Source organism: Cervus elaphus, chromosome X, assembly GCF_910594005.1.
Source record: "Cervus elaphus chromosome X, mCerEla1.1, whole genome shotgun sequence".
Taxonomy (NCBI): Eukaryota; Metazoa; Chordata; class Mammalia; order Artiodactyla; family Cervidae; genus Cervus; species Cervus elaphus.
Genome location: NC_057848.1, coordinates 62016340 through 62028985, shown reverse-complemented (window position 1 = coordinate 62028985; position 12646 = coordinate 62016340). Strand labels below are relative to the sequence as shown.

The window sequence follows — 12646 nt, the reverse complement described above, 5'->3', positions numbered from 1 at the left end:
TTGAACTTGTGTCTCTTGCATTGGCAGGCGGATTCTTAATCACTCACTGGACCACCAAGGAAATCCTTTTTCCTAAATTCTTATAAAATCTGTTCACTTCTCTCCCATCCTAACCCTATTCCAGAAGAGGCCACCATTGTCTCTCATGGTCCTCTCTAATAGTTGGCCAGTGGGCCCACTGCTTCTACTCCTATCTCCACCATTACATTTCCCACCATGTTGCCAGGAGGATATTTTAAAAATGCAAATAAAAGTATATCAGCTAAAAAAAAAAAAAAAAAAAAAGTATATCAGCTGCTTGTTTGGAGCACTTTACTGGCTTCCCACTGCTTTCAGGGAAAAGTCCCCACTCCTTACCATGGCCCATGAAGCCTTGTGTCTAAATCTGCTTCCCCTCCTCCTCTCTTATTTCATCTCGGGTTGATCTCGTGTTTCTTGATAGCAGCTGATGTAGCTCAGAAGAGGTTGAAAGTGAAAGTGAAGTCGCTAGGTCATGTCCAACTCTTTGTGACCCCGTGGACTGTAGCCTACCAGGCTCCTCTCTCCGTGGGATTCTACAGGCAAGAATACTGGAGTGGGTTGCCATTTCCTTCTCCAGGGGATCTTCCCAACCCAGGGATCAAACCCGGGTCTCCTGCATTGCAGGCAGATGCTTTAACTCTGAGTTGGGCATATCATAAATGGCTATAAGTTGTGGTTTCCAGGTGATTCTGACTCTGTTACAGAAATTTTCAAGCATACACAAAACTGAAAATTCCAGTGAACTACCTCGTACTCACTACCCAGCTCCAGCAATCATCAACTTAAGGGCATTCTTGTTTCACCTGTATCCTTGCTCACTTTCTATCAACCACGTATCATTTGAAGCCAATCTCAGATATTATATCATTCCACTTGTAAATGCTTCAAAGTGTGTCTTTAAATGGTAAGGTAATTTTATTAAAGTAATTCTATCTCATTAAAAATATTAACAATTTCTTAACTATCAAACTGAGCACTGAAGAATTGATGCTTTTGAACTGTGGTGTTGGAGAAGACTCTTGAGAGTCCCTTGGACTGCAAGGAGATCCAACCAGTCCATCCTAAAGGAGATCAGTCCTGGGTGTTCCTTGGAAGGACTGATGCTGAAGCTGAAACTCCAATACTTTGGCCACCTCATGCGAAGAGTTAACTCCTTGGAAAAGACCCTGATGCTAGGAGGGTTGGGGGCAGGAGGAGGAGGGGACAACAGAGGATAAGATGGCCGGATGGCATCACCAACTCGATGGACATGAGTTTGAGTAAACTCCAGGAGTTGGTGATGGACAGGGAGACCTGGTGTGCTGCGATTCATGGGGTCGCAAAGAGTCAGACACGACTGAGCGACTGAACTGAACTGAACTATCAAACATTGAGTCCATATCAAAAGACCCCCTGGCATTTCATAAATGTGTCCCTCTGGTTGGTATGTTTGATTCGGGATCCAAACAAGGATTTGGTTTATGTGCCTCGCGAATCTCTTTTCATCACAAGTTCCCCCTTCCTTCCTTGTTTCCTGGAAATTTATTTGTTGAAGAAACAAGAGACCAGAAACTTGCTCCTCTCTGTTTCCCTGATGTCTAGTGTAGTAGCTAGAAAAGTATCAAAACTTAATCGATGTCGGGAGAATGAATGGATGAAGGAGTGAAGGACCGAATTCCTCAGCCTGGTACCTGGCTTGGGTGGGCTTCCACTTCTTGTCTGCCTTTGCTAATTGTCCATCCTTGGAATAGTACCCTCTTGATCAATCCCTCAGTCTCCTGGTCTGTGAAGTGGAGCTGCTAATACCTGCCTTCTGCTCCATTTCCTGGGGAGGTTGTGACAAAGGCTGGGATTTTAAAAATAAAGCCTAAAACAGCTTTGAGCAATTGGCGCTATAAATACCAGACGAGGAATTCTATTATTAAATGTCCTTTGTTCATAGAAGCTCCAGGCAGAGAGGTAAGGTTGAGAAGTGGAACCCCTTGACTTTGTCCTTCCTGCCCTGCTTCGGTGAGTGTGGCCACTAGAGAAGGCAGGGCTGGGGCACGTCCTGGGGTGGGGAGCCCCAGGGCTTCCTTACGACAAGACAGCCCTGCTCTGGCTGGGGCAGGCCTGCAATATCCTATTCCATACCGGCAAAAATAGAATAGCCAGGAGAATGACAGCACTGAGACAACTGTTCCTGTTTTGAAGAGTGTCGGAAGGATGTCGCTACAGGTGGGGGCACATGTCGGCCCCTGAGAGTGAAGTCCCGCCAGGAAGGGGCCAGGCCCCCACAGTGCCAAGCTGAGGTTTGGGCTGGACGCCTGCCAGTGCCTGTGGCCCCAGGGTCTGATCAGGTCACTGGTGACAATGGAGAGCTTCTTGCCTGGAAATTGTACACGTGTTTATTAGTCAATTAGTTTTCATTTCAAACAAAAAGATCAGAGGAAGCTCTGATGAGTGGCCAAAAACTACTACAGAGAAGTGACTAGCCAGTGAGGTCAATTTCAGGCTCCCCTGCTTGGGAGAGAATTCCCTTCTGAAGCCAGCAGCCAGGTGGTATTGTTTGGGCCCCTGCAAATAGCCAGGAAACAAAAGGAAGGCTTGCCCTTTGGGGCATTTTTCACTTAACCTGCCCTAGGCTATATTTGGTACTTCCGCCCCTATTCAGCCCCACCCCTTTTACTGGCACTTGTGGAGGCCAATACCTCTGGTCTATAACACAAGGAATCTGTGCGAAGGGTGTGGGCTGTGGGAATTACAAAAATGACAACAGAACATCGGAGCCTGCAAAATGAGCAAATCACTAGGAAGTTTAAAAGTAAATTTAAAAGTAATGAGGGCCTAAAAGTACCCATATGTGAAGTGGGAAGTTTTAAGTTTCAGCCTTTTCTGAGCTTTCTGTGTGCCCAAAAGAGGAGCTTATTTTGGAAGTGGAAGAAGTATGTTTTGTTTTTTTTTTTTCCTCATCAACTCAGAAGTGGTTGAACTGATTTAGCTCAAACTATAAAAAGATGAACACCAAATGCGGCCTGCTACAAGATTTCTGTTTGGAATAGAGTGGAAGCAACTAGAGGGGTAAGACTGTGAAAATCTAGTGCCTGGAAGTCATATTGTTCCAGCTGATTTTTCAGATGTCTGGAAGCTGGGTGTGAGGTGAGGGGTTCTGAGTCTAATAGGCAATGAATTATAATTCAAAATGAAGCCCTCTTTTCTAATAAGAGTTTACCAGAAGCTTTTGGGAATGTGAAATTATTTTTCTAAATATTTTCATCTTATTTTATTTAAGCCACCAGCACATCTAAGCTTTTCATATGTGTTAAACACATATGGTGGTGCTAGTGGTAAAGAACCTGCTTGCCAATGCAGGAGACATGAGACCCGGGTTTGATCCCTGGGTAGGGATGATCCCCTGAAGAAGGGAATGGCAACCCACTCCAGTATTCTTGCCTGGAGAATCCCATGGAGAGAAGACCCTGGAGGGCTACAGTCCATAGGGTCGCAAAGAGTCGGACACAACTGAAGCGAATTAGCACACACACAGTGAATTTAACCATGTATTGACCAAGTGAAGGGAGTGGTCTAAAGTGGTTAAAAACACAAATTTCGGAGATAGGTAGACCAAGGTTTATACCCTGACTCTTCCATTAACTTGCTGTTTGAGCTTGATACTGAGCTTTGCTGCTGTTTCTGGAGAATCAGATAAATTTACCTCAGAAGGTTGTGGTAGGGTAGATAAGATGATGAACATAAAGTGGAATGGTGCCTGACACATAATGACTCCCCAACAAAATAGTGGTTATAGTAGTATTAATAGTAATATTTATGAAATTGGGGGTTGCCCAAGGGCTTTTCTTGATGCTCTTTTCTACCAAATCATGTAGCTCACTGTTCTTCAAACAAATTTTATGATGACCAGCAGTAAGAAATACATTTTATGGAGTGACTGAGTACACATATCCATAGAAGAAGCAAGTTTCACAGAACAATATTCCCCTTTACTATGTGGAATGTGTTCTGTGATATTCTAGTCTAAATTCCTATTCTACTCTGTTTATTTTATTTCTTTTCATTCTTAAATACTTATCACAACCTGGTAAATAGCTTTTACTACTGTATAATGGGCCATGGCCCACAGTTCGTAAAACGCTCACCTAGATGGATCTGGGAAATGCAGTTAGCACACTCAGGATCTGTCTTCTTCTGAATTAACACCTCGGCTAAGGTTTGGATCCAAAATAAATCTTCCCCGTTAGAACTCCCTCTGAGAACAATGAATGACAGCTGCAAAGTGACTAGACACCAGCCCTCATACTTTCACCCCTGGCCTGGCTCCTGGATGATGGCATTCTTTTCTAGACCCTTCTAACAAGTCCAGACCAAGATTCGGGTTTGGCCTGCAAGACCTGCCATGCATTTGAGAATGCGAGTATGTGTGTATGTGCATGTTTATATGTGTGCGTATGTGAGAGAGAGTGTTTGTAGGAATCGGGGGAGAGAGGAAGGGCTGCCAACTTCTCAATTTTTCCCTCTGATGTCATCTACCTCTCAGGTTTCTGCCAGGTTGAAGGGGAATGCCCACTCCCTCCGGAGATGCCTGAGACGGCAAGAAGGAGCCAGAGCTCCCACAGTCGCCAGCTCTTGGCTCCACCTCCCAGGTTTGTTTCCTTCGCCTTGACAGAGCCTTGGTCCAGTAAGATGATCTGACCACAGCTGGTCTCCTACACTTAGAACAAGTTGGAAGCAAGAGAACTTGGGGAAGGAATTTGGTTTCACTAAAAATAGCTGCAGTATAGACCCTGTGACTTACCACTCCTCACAACAGTCTGCTATGCACCACATGGGGTCCTCTGACCCCTGCCATCACTTTGGATGATTTGCCTGTTCTGCCCGGAGCCCTTGAACCCACGAGGGGCTTAGGGAGCTGGGGGTGCTTTGGTTCAGATGCAGACTCTTGGAAATCTCAGACCTGCATGGTGATGATATGATCAAGAAGCTTCCTCCCCCGTGGGAGCGCGTGACCGTTGGCACTCATAACAACAGGTCCCTTTAAGAGTTTGGTCCATGGTGGGATCCAGCTTCTTCCTCACCACTGAACCCATCACATCTCCACTTATAAGGTAGGTGAAATCAAAGTCTTTGGGGGAAATGCTACTGGAATTGTGATCCTCTTGGGTAACCTCAGCCCAGTTTTCCTCCGCCTGGGCCAGGGAGGCAAATGTCAGGGCAGGACGTACCTTAGGAATAAAAGTCTGAGTCCATGCTCCCAACCATGGTAATGTTTGGCAATTCTTTCCTTTCTTTGTCCCCTCTTGCCCAAAAATATTAGCTGGCAGGAAAGCAGCTCAAATGTTAGATTTAACCCTTTCTTGACTTCTCAACTTAGAGTTGCCTTTTTTCTAAAGTTGCCTTGGGCTTTCTGTCCTGTTACTAATGCTGAGAATTTGAACTTGGCCCAGGGCACTGGTTATGTGTGTTTGTCTTTTCTGCTGGTACAGTGACAGATAGTGACGCAGAGCTGCCTAGAGCAGGGATTCCTGTGGCTCAGGCAGGCCCTGTGACAGAGGGAATCCACCCCAGGTGCACAAAAGACTTGCTTGGATTCCCTTTCCTCCCTGCAAAACCCCAGTCAGGACACATCTCTGATTTCCAGCTTGTTTATAGCTACAGGCCTTGGGGAAGGAGTTGGAATTGAGGGGAGCTGAAAAATTCTGAGGGTGAGGTTAGGAGACCTCTGAGAGAAAAAGAAGTTGCCTTGGCGGTTCAAAGGTTAAGCACTAACAGTTTTTTGCTTAAGGTTAACTTTTGAGCATTTGCTATGCAAAGTACTATGCCAACATTCCAGCTTGCAAAACCAAGGTGTTTTCATGAAAACGAAGAGACATTTTAGTAACAGATATGCTTACTTTAAATGAAAACTACAGTCTTAAAATATTACATGGCTGGCGGAGACAAATCTTTTGACTCAGAATCATCATCTGTGTACATTTTGTAGAAGAGTGGATTATGGACGGACACTTGAACATTATATCCCTACTTTTTTTTCCTTTTACCCATCTTTGGGGTAGATGAGTGTCTAAATATCATAAATTTGAAATCTTAAACCTAGGGAATTCCCTGGCTGTCCAGAGGTTAGGACTCTGTGCTCTTACTGCCAAGGGCCCAGGTTCAATCCTTGGTCAGGGAACTAGGATTCCACAAGTCACATGGCACGGTCAAAAAACCCCCTTAAACCTAGAGGAAACATCTTGGAAGTCATCTCATCTGATCCTTAGAGGGGCATGAATTAGGTTGAGTGACCACCTAGTCTGTACCTAGATTGTTGCCTCAGCTTTTCCTGTGACCTCAACATGAATCCATGGTGGATATTTCCATTTTGAAGCCACGGTTCTATTGACATGACATCTTACTAGTACTTTCTCCTTTCCAATAATACTTTAAGGTTTATTCATGTTGCTTCAAAGCCAGATAAAACTAGAATGTTTTGAAGTATTTTCCCCATGTTGAATTTGTGTAACCTTATGGCATCATTAATGCCAGATGCTGGTCTTACCACCCAAATGTGTTGTCACATTTCATCGAAAGTCATCAGGGGTTTTGCATTCAAACTGGGTATTCGTTTTATTGAAACACTCTATAGAGAAGGCGATTTGCTGGATCTTGCCTCTAAATAGCACACTTCTCTAGTACTTTGAACAAATGACTCCGCTAAGAAAATCACCGTGAACAACTTTTCAGGAATGCATTTGTCAGTAAAGCAACGCTTCTCATACTCTATTTCATGAACCAATGCCAGGTTGGCTGCTTAGGAATCACCTGGAAAGATTGTTTAAAAATATAGTTTCTGGGCTGCATCCCTGGAAATTCAGATTCAAAAGGTCTGGGAGTAGAGTCCCAGAACCTGGACTTTTTAACAAGCCATCCTGATCGTTCTGATGCATGGCCAGATTTTGGAGGCTCTATGAAAGTCAAGGTTGCCCTGCTTTTGTTTCTTTGTCCCACATCTCTTAATGATTTTCTGTTGCCTTCAGGAAAAAGTTCATACTTCATTTGGCATTCCCCAGGCCCTCCATGTTCTAGCCCTAACCCACCTTTCCAATCTGATTCCTTGTTTTTACTCTTCACATCCACCCCCAGTCAAATTGAATTGGCCACTCTTCATTTTACTTCCATGCCTGGGCACTTAACTAATGCTTTTGACTGCTGTGTCCTTCCTTACATCTCTGCACACCCAAATCTGCCCATGGCCTAGGCTTCACTGTGCGTAAGAAGGACTCCGAGGGTGTCTTTAAAATACCAAGTCCTAAAATTCACTTCTGGAGATTCTGATTCAGCAGGCCTGGAGTGCTCAGGAGCCTCAGAGGGTCTGATGCTGGCACGCTTTCAGAGACATTACCTCTAGCTCAAATGTCATCTCTTTATAAAACCGTTTCTCAAAGCTTTCATGCTTCTCCACTCCAAATCCTAAAGCATTTTGTTTATAGATTGTAATTTAATACTTCCCTCTTTACCTTTTATTTGAATCATTCCCGTAAATCATCATTTCTCTCACTCAACAGACGTTCACTGAGTGCCTAATATAAAGGTATATCTTTCCTCGAGAACCCAGGCTCCTTGGGAGAAAGGATCTGTGTCTGTTTGTCCACGTGAACACCTTGAGTCTGAGTGTGCAGAGTCAGTGGACATTGTCAAGTTTAAATCACTCTGCAGTAGATGAAGCAAGGCAAGAAATCGTCCCAAGGATAAAGCTTTATTTTCCCTCAGAAATGTGAGTGTGAGGCAGATCCTTTCTGTCTCTATGCCCAAAATCTGAGATGTATGCACCAGAAGGGGATCTGAGAAGACTTCTGGGGTTGGAAAATCTCAGAGCACAATGATGACTGGATTCCAGGAAGTCTCTTGGCTTAGGTAGCATGGAAAAGCACCTGGCATTTCTAAATACAGTAGTTCTGCCATAAGGGAGGGACGAGCAGAGGAGGGGCAGGAGACACTGGGTGACAGAGATCTGCAGGGACTTCACTGGGGGTACACTTCTCCTCTGTCCTTCACCTGGTGTAGCAACTGTGGTTCCTCTAGAATCATTCATTATTGAAATGCTGTGGCTCTTTAATTATTTGGAGTTTACCTAAACACATATTAATATGTAATTGTGTAAAAATAGTGTATAATTATGTAAAAATACATAACCCACATTACTAGCCTTGTAAGTATCCTTCTATATTTCTATTCTCATATAATTATATAAAACATGCATATGTATACATAAACACATTTTTCTTATAGATTATTTTACAAAAGTTATGTCATGTTACTTAAACATTCCTGCATCTTATTCTTCTTGCCATTTACTAGCTGTGTGACTTTAGGTTCTCTGGTCTTCAGTTTCCTCATCTGGAAAATGAGGATAATAATAGTACTTACCTCTTAGGGTTATTATGAGTATTGATGGAGTTAAAATACATAAAGCACTTTAAAAAAGATATATATGAGTGCTTATTATTAGCATTATTAATATTATTCTCATTCAACAAAACCTACAAGTCAGCTGCAGTTGCTGGACTTCATTCTTTTTGATGGTTGCACAGAATTTTGTGATGGAGAACAATTTCTCTATTCATTCGACTTTTGGTGGACATTCACTTTGCTTCCATTTTTTTTTTTTGGTCACAAGAAAGCACATTGCAACCTTCCTATACATACCCTTTTGCTTTGTTGTTCAGTCACTCAGTCGTGTCTGACTCTTTGCGACCCCATGTACTGCAGCACACCAGGTTTCCCTGTCCTTCACCATCTCCCAGAGCTTACTCAAACTCATGTCCATTGAGTCAGTGATGCCATCCAAACATCTCATCCTCTGTCGTCCCCTTCTCCTCCTGCTTTCAATCTTTCCCAGCATCAGGGTTTTTCTAATGAGTTGGCTCTTCACATCAGGTGGCCAAAGTATGGAAGCTTCAGCTTTAGCATCAGTCCTTCCAATGAACATTCAGCATTGATTTCATTTAGGATGGACTGATTTGATCTCAAACCAGACCCTTAACCTGCACTTTTGTTTTTCTTACTCTGAGACAGATTCCCAGGAATGGTATAGCTAGGTTAAAAAGTGCATATATACTGTTTTAAATTTCATTAAAGGTCACCATGTTGCTTTCTAAAAAGCATGTAACAAGTACACAATTCCATCAGTAAGGTATGGGTATACACCATTTCGGGCAATCCCATCAATGGTTGATCTTTCTGCAGTTTTTAAGTTTTAACAGTTGTGTGAAAAAGATCATCTCATTGTTATTTTAACTTGAGTTTCTATGGCTACTCATGAGTCTGAGTATCTTTTGAAAAAATTGTTGGCCATTTGGATTTGCTTCTTAGTGGCTCTTCATATCTTTTGCTTGTTTTTTGAATGGGTTGTTTCTCCTTGTCAGCTTCTAAAAGCTCCTCCTATGTTATTGCTATAAGCCCCTCATCTATTACCTGTGTGCAGCTTTGTGTCCAGTTTCTTGTTTTATTGATTTTACTTATTGGACCTTGTGCCAAAATTTTGAAAATATATATATAGTTAAATTTCTTTTATAACTTCTGAGTTTTAAGGATTGGTTAAGAGAGTTTTCCTTCTCCTAGGTTGCACATATATTTTCCTAGATTTTCCTGCAAGACTTTTACTGTTTTTATATTTAAATATGTCCTTACCTGGAAACTATTGATTTTTGGTATAAAATAGAAGTCCAATTTTTATTTTCAAATATTTAGTTTTATTGATTTGGCTGTGCCAGGTCTTAGTTGCAGCATGTGGGACCTTTTTTTTTTTTTTTTTTTAGTTGTGGCATGTGGGTTCTAGTTCCCCAACCAGGGATTGAACCCAGGTCCCCTGCATTGGGAGCGTGGAGTCATAGCCACTGGACCACCAGGGAAGTCCCAAAATCTAATGATTTATTCTTCCAAATTAATAGCTAGTTCCATCTCTATTGTTAACAATCCATCTTTTTTTCCACTAAAATGAAATAATACTTTTGCCATGTATTAAATGCCTATGTATGGGACTTAATTCTTTATTCTCTACTTGATTCCTCTGTTCTAATTGCCTATTATTCCCATGCCACATGAAGTTTTGACTTCATTATGGTGACATTAGGGTATATCTGATATCTGGTTAAAATATTTTTCTCTCATTATTCTTATTTTTCATGGCTATTCTAAGGTTTTTATTTTTCCATATAAATATTAAGGTTATGTATACACATCTTCCTCAACTTATGATGGGGTTGCTAAGTTGTTTCAGTCATGTCCGTCTGTGCAAGCCTATGGACTGCAACCTGCCAGGCTCTTCTGTCCATGAGATTCTCCAGGCAAGAGTACTGGAATGGGTTGCCATTTCCTACCAGGGGATCTTCCAGACCCAAGGATTGAACTTATATTTCTTACATCTACCTGCATTTGCAGGCAGGTTATTTACCACTAGCGCCACCTGGGAAACTCTATGATGGGGTTCAGTTCAGTTCAGTTGCTCAGTCCTGTCATACTCTTTGTGACCCCATGGACTGTAGCATGCCAGGCTTCCCTGTCCATCACCAACTACGGGAGCTTGCTCAAATTCATGTCCATCGATTCGGTGATGTCATTTAACCACCTCATCCTCATCCTCTGTTGACCCTTCACTTCCTGCCTTCAATCTTTCCCAGCATCAGGGCCTTTTCCAATGAGTCAGTTCTTTGCACCAGGTGGCCAAAGTATTGTAGCTTCAGCTTCAGCATCAGTCCTTCCAGTGAATATTCAGGACTGATCTCCTTTAGGATTGACTGGTTTGATCTCCTGGCAGTCCAAGGGACTCTCAAGAGTCTTCTCCAAAACCACAGTTCAAAAGCATCAATTCTTCAGTGCTCAGCTTTCTTTATGGTCCCACTCTCACACCCATACATGACTACTGGAAAAACCATAGCTTTGACTAGATGGACCTTTGTGGGCAAAATTCCCTTGTGGCTCAGCTAGTAAAGAATCTGCCTGCAATGCAGGAGACCTGAGCTCAATCCCTGGGTTAGGAAGATCCCCTGGAGAAGGAAAAGGCTACCCACTCCAATATTCTGGCCTGGAGAATTCCATGGACTGTATAGTCCATGGGGTCAAAAAGAGTCAGACACGACTGAGCAACTTTCAAAAAAAAAGAAGGAACCTGGAAGGTTGATTCAACAAAAAGAGAGAGGCGACCCTCCCCTCTTGATTGTCCATGGGCGAGGAGCTGCATGATGGGGTTATATCTGGATAAATCCATTGTAAGTTGAAAATACCCTGTTGAAAATGCATTGAATACACCTAACCCTACAGAGTATCATAACCCAGTCTACCTTAAACATGTTCAGAATACTTACATTAGCTTATAGTTGAACAAAATCCTCTAACACAAAACCTATTTTATAATAAATTGTGGAATATCACAGGGCTTCCCAGGTGGCTCAATGGTAAATAATCTGCCTGCCAATGCAGGAGCTATAGGAGACGGGGATTTGATCCCTGGGTCTGGAAGGTCCCCCGGAGCAGGAAATGGCAACCCACTCCAGTATCCTTGCCTGGGAAATAGAGGAATCTGGTGGGCTACAGACCAGGGGGCCGCAAAGAGTCGACTGAGGGACTGAGCATGCACACAAGTTTGATATCTCATGTAATTCATTGAATACTGTAGGGAAAGTGAACAACAGAACAGTTGTATGGGTACAGAATGGCTGTAAGCATATGGATTATTCACACTTGTGATAATCTGACTGACTGGGAGCTGCAGTGGGGGCTGGTGCCCAGCATCACTAGAGAGTATGGGATCACATAGTTCTAGCCCAGGAAAAGATCAAAATTCAAAATTTGAATTATGATTTCCAGTGAATATATATTACTTTTGCACCATTGTGTGACCAATAACTCATAAGTCGAAGCATCATAAATGGGGGACCATCTGCAAAAATAAATTCCCTCTCTTTTCCTTGAAAAATCATGCTGGGAATCTAAATTGGAATTTTAAAAAGAACATTGGTTTTGTGAAAATTGATATTTTATGATATAAAATCTTATAATTCTTTAATTCATTCCCTTTTTCCAGATTTTGTTTTATGTCCTTCAGTCAGCTATTGTAATTTTCTTCCTACTGGCCTGATGTTTTTCTTGTTATATAGGTTTTTTCATTATTACAAATATAATTTTCCCATTTTCATATCTTGGTGTTGATTGCTTGAATAGAGAAATGCTATCTGTTTTGTATAGTAACCTTGTATTCTTTACCATACCAAATTCTCTAAATAAGTCTCACAGATTTTATTAGAGTGTTTTGTTTGGGTAGCTGTACAAATATACCACTAGCAGACAAAGAAATAGATGTCTTTTCTGATATTTGTTAGTTCTTCCTCTCTTTTTTTGGTCTTTTTTATAAGCTAGAATCCCCAAGGCAATGTTGAATAGTAATGAGGATAAGAAGCATTCTTGTCTACTTCTGACTTTTATTTGAAGAGGTCAGTGTTTTGCCATTTGAGATAATATTTGGCATCCATTTTTGGTAAACAATCTGTATTATTTTAAGAAACTTCCTTCTAATCCTGTTTCATTTAGAAATGTATTAGGAGTGCAGCTGAATTTTATCAGTTGACTTTGAAGCTTTTCTTGATACCATTAGTCAACCAGTTCTCTTTTTAAA

At 42.0% G+C, this 12646-nt stretch overlaps 1 protein-coding gene across 1 annotated transcript in view; it reads left to right on the top strand.

Annotated features, from left to right (window-relative positions):
• Window positions 1–4788: 4788 nt before the first annotated feature.
• FGF13 (fibroblast growth factor 13) overlaps window positions 4789–12646 on the top strand; it is a 534447-nt gene continuing 526589 nt past the window's right edge. Inside the window, exon 1 of the mRNA XM_043897275.1 lies at window positions 4789–5102. The gene's annotated coding sequence lies outside the window, so the exon portion shown is untranslated. The remainder of the gene's footprint in view (window positions 5103–12646) is intronic.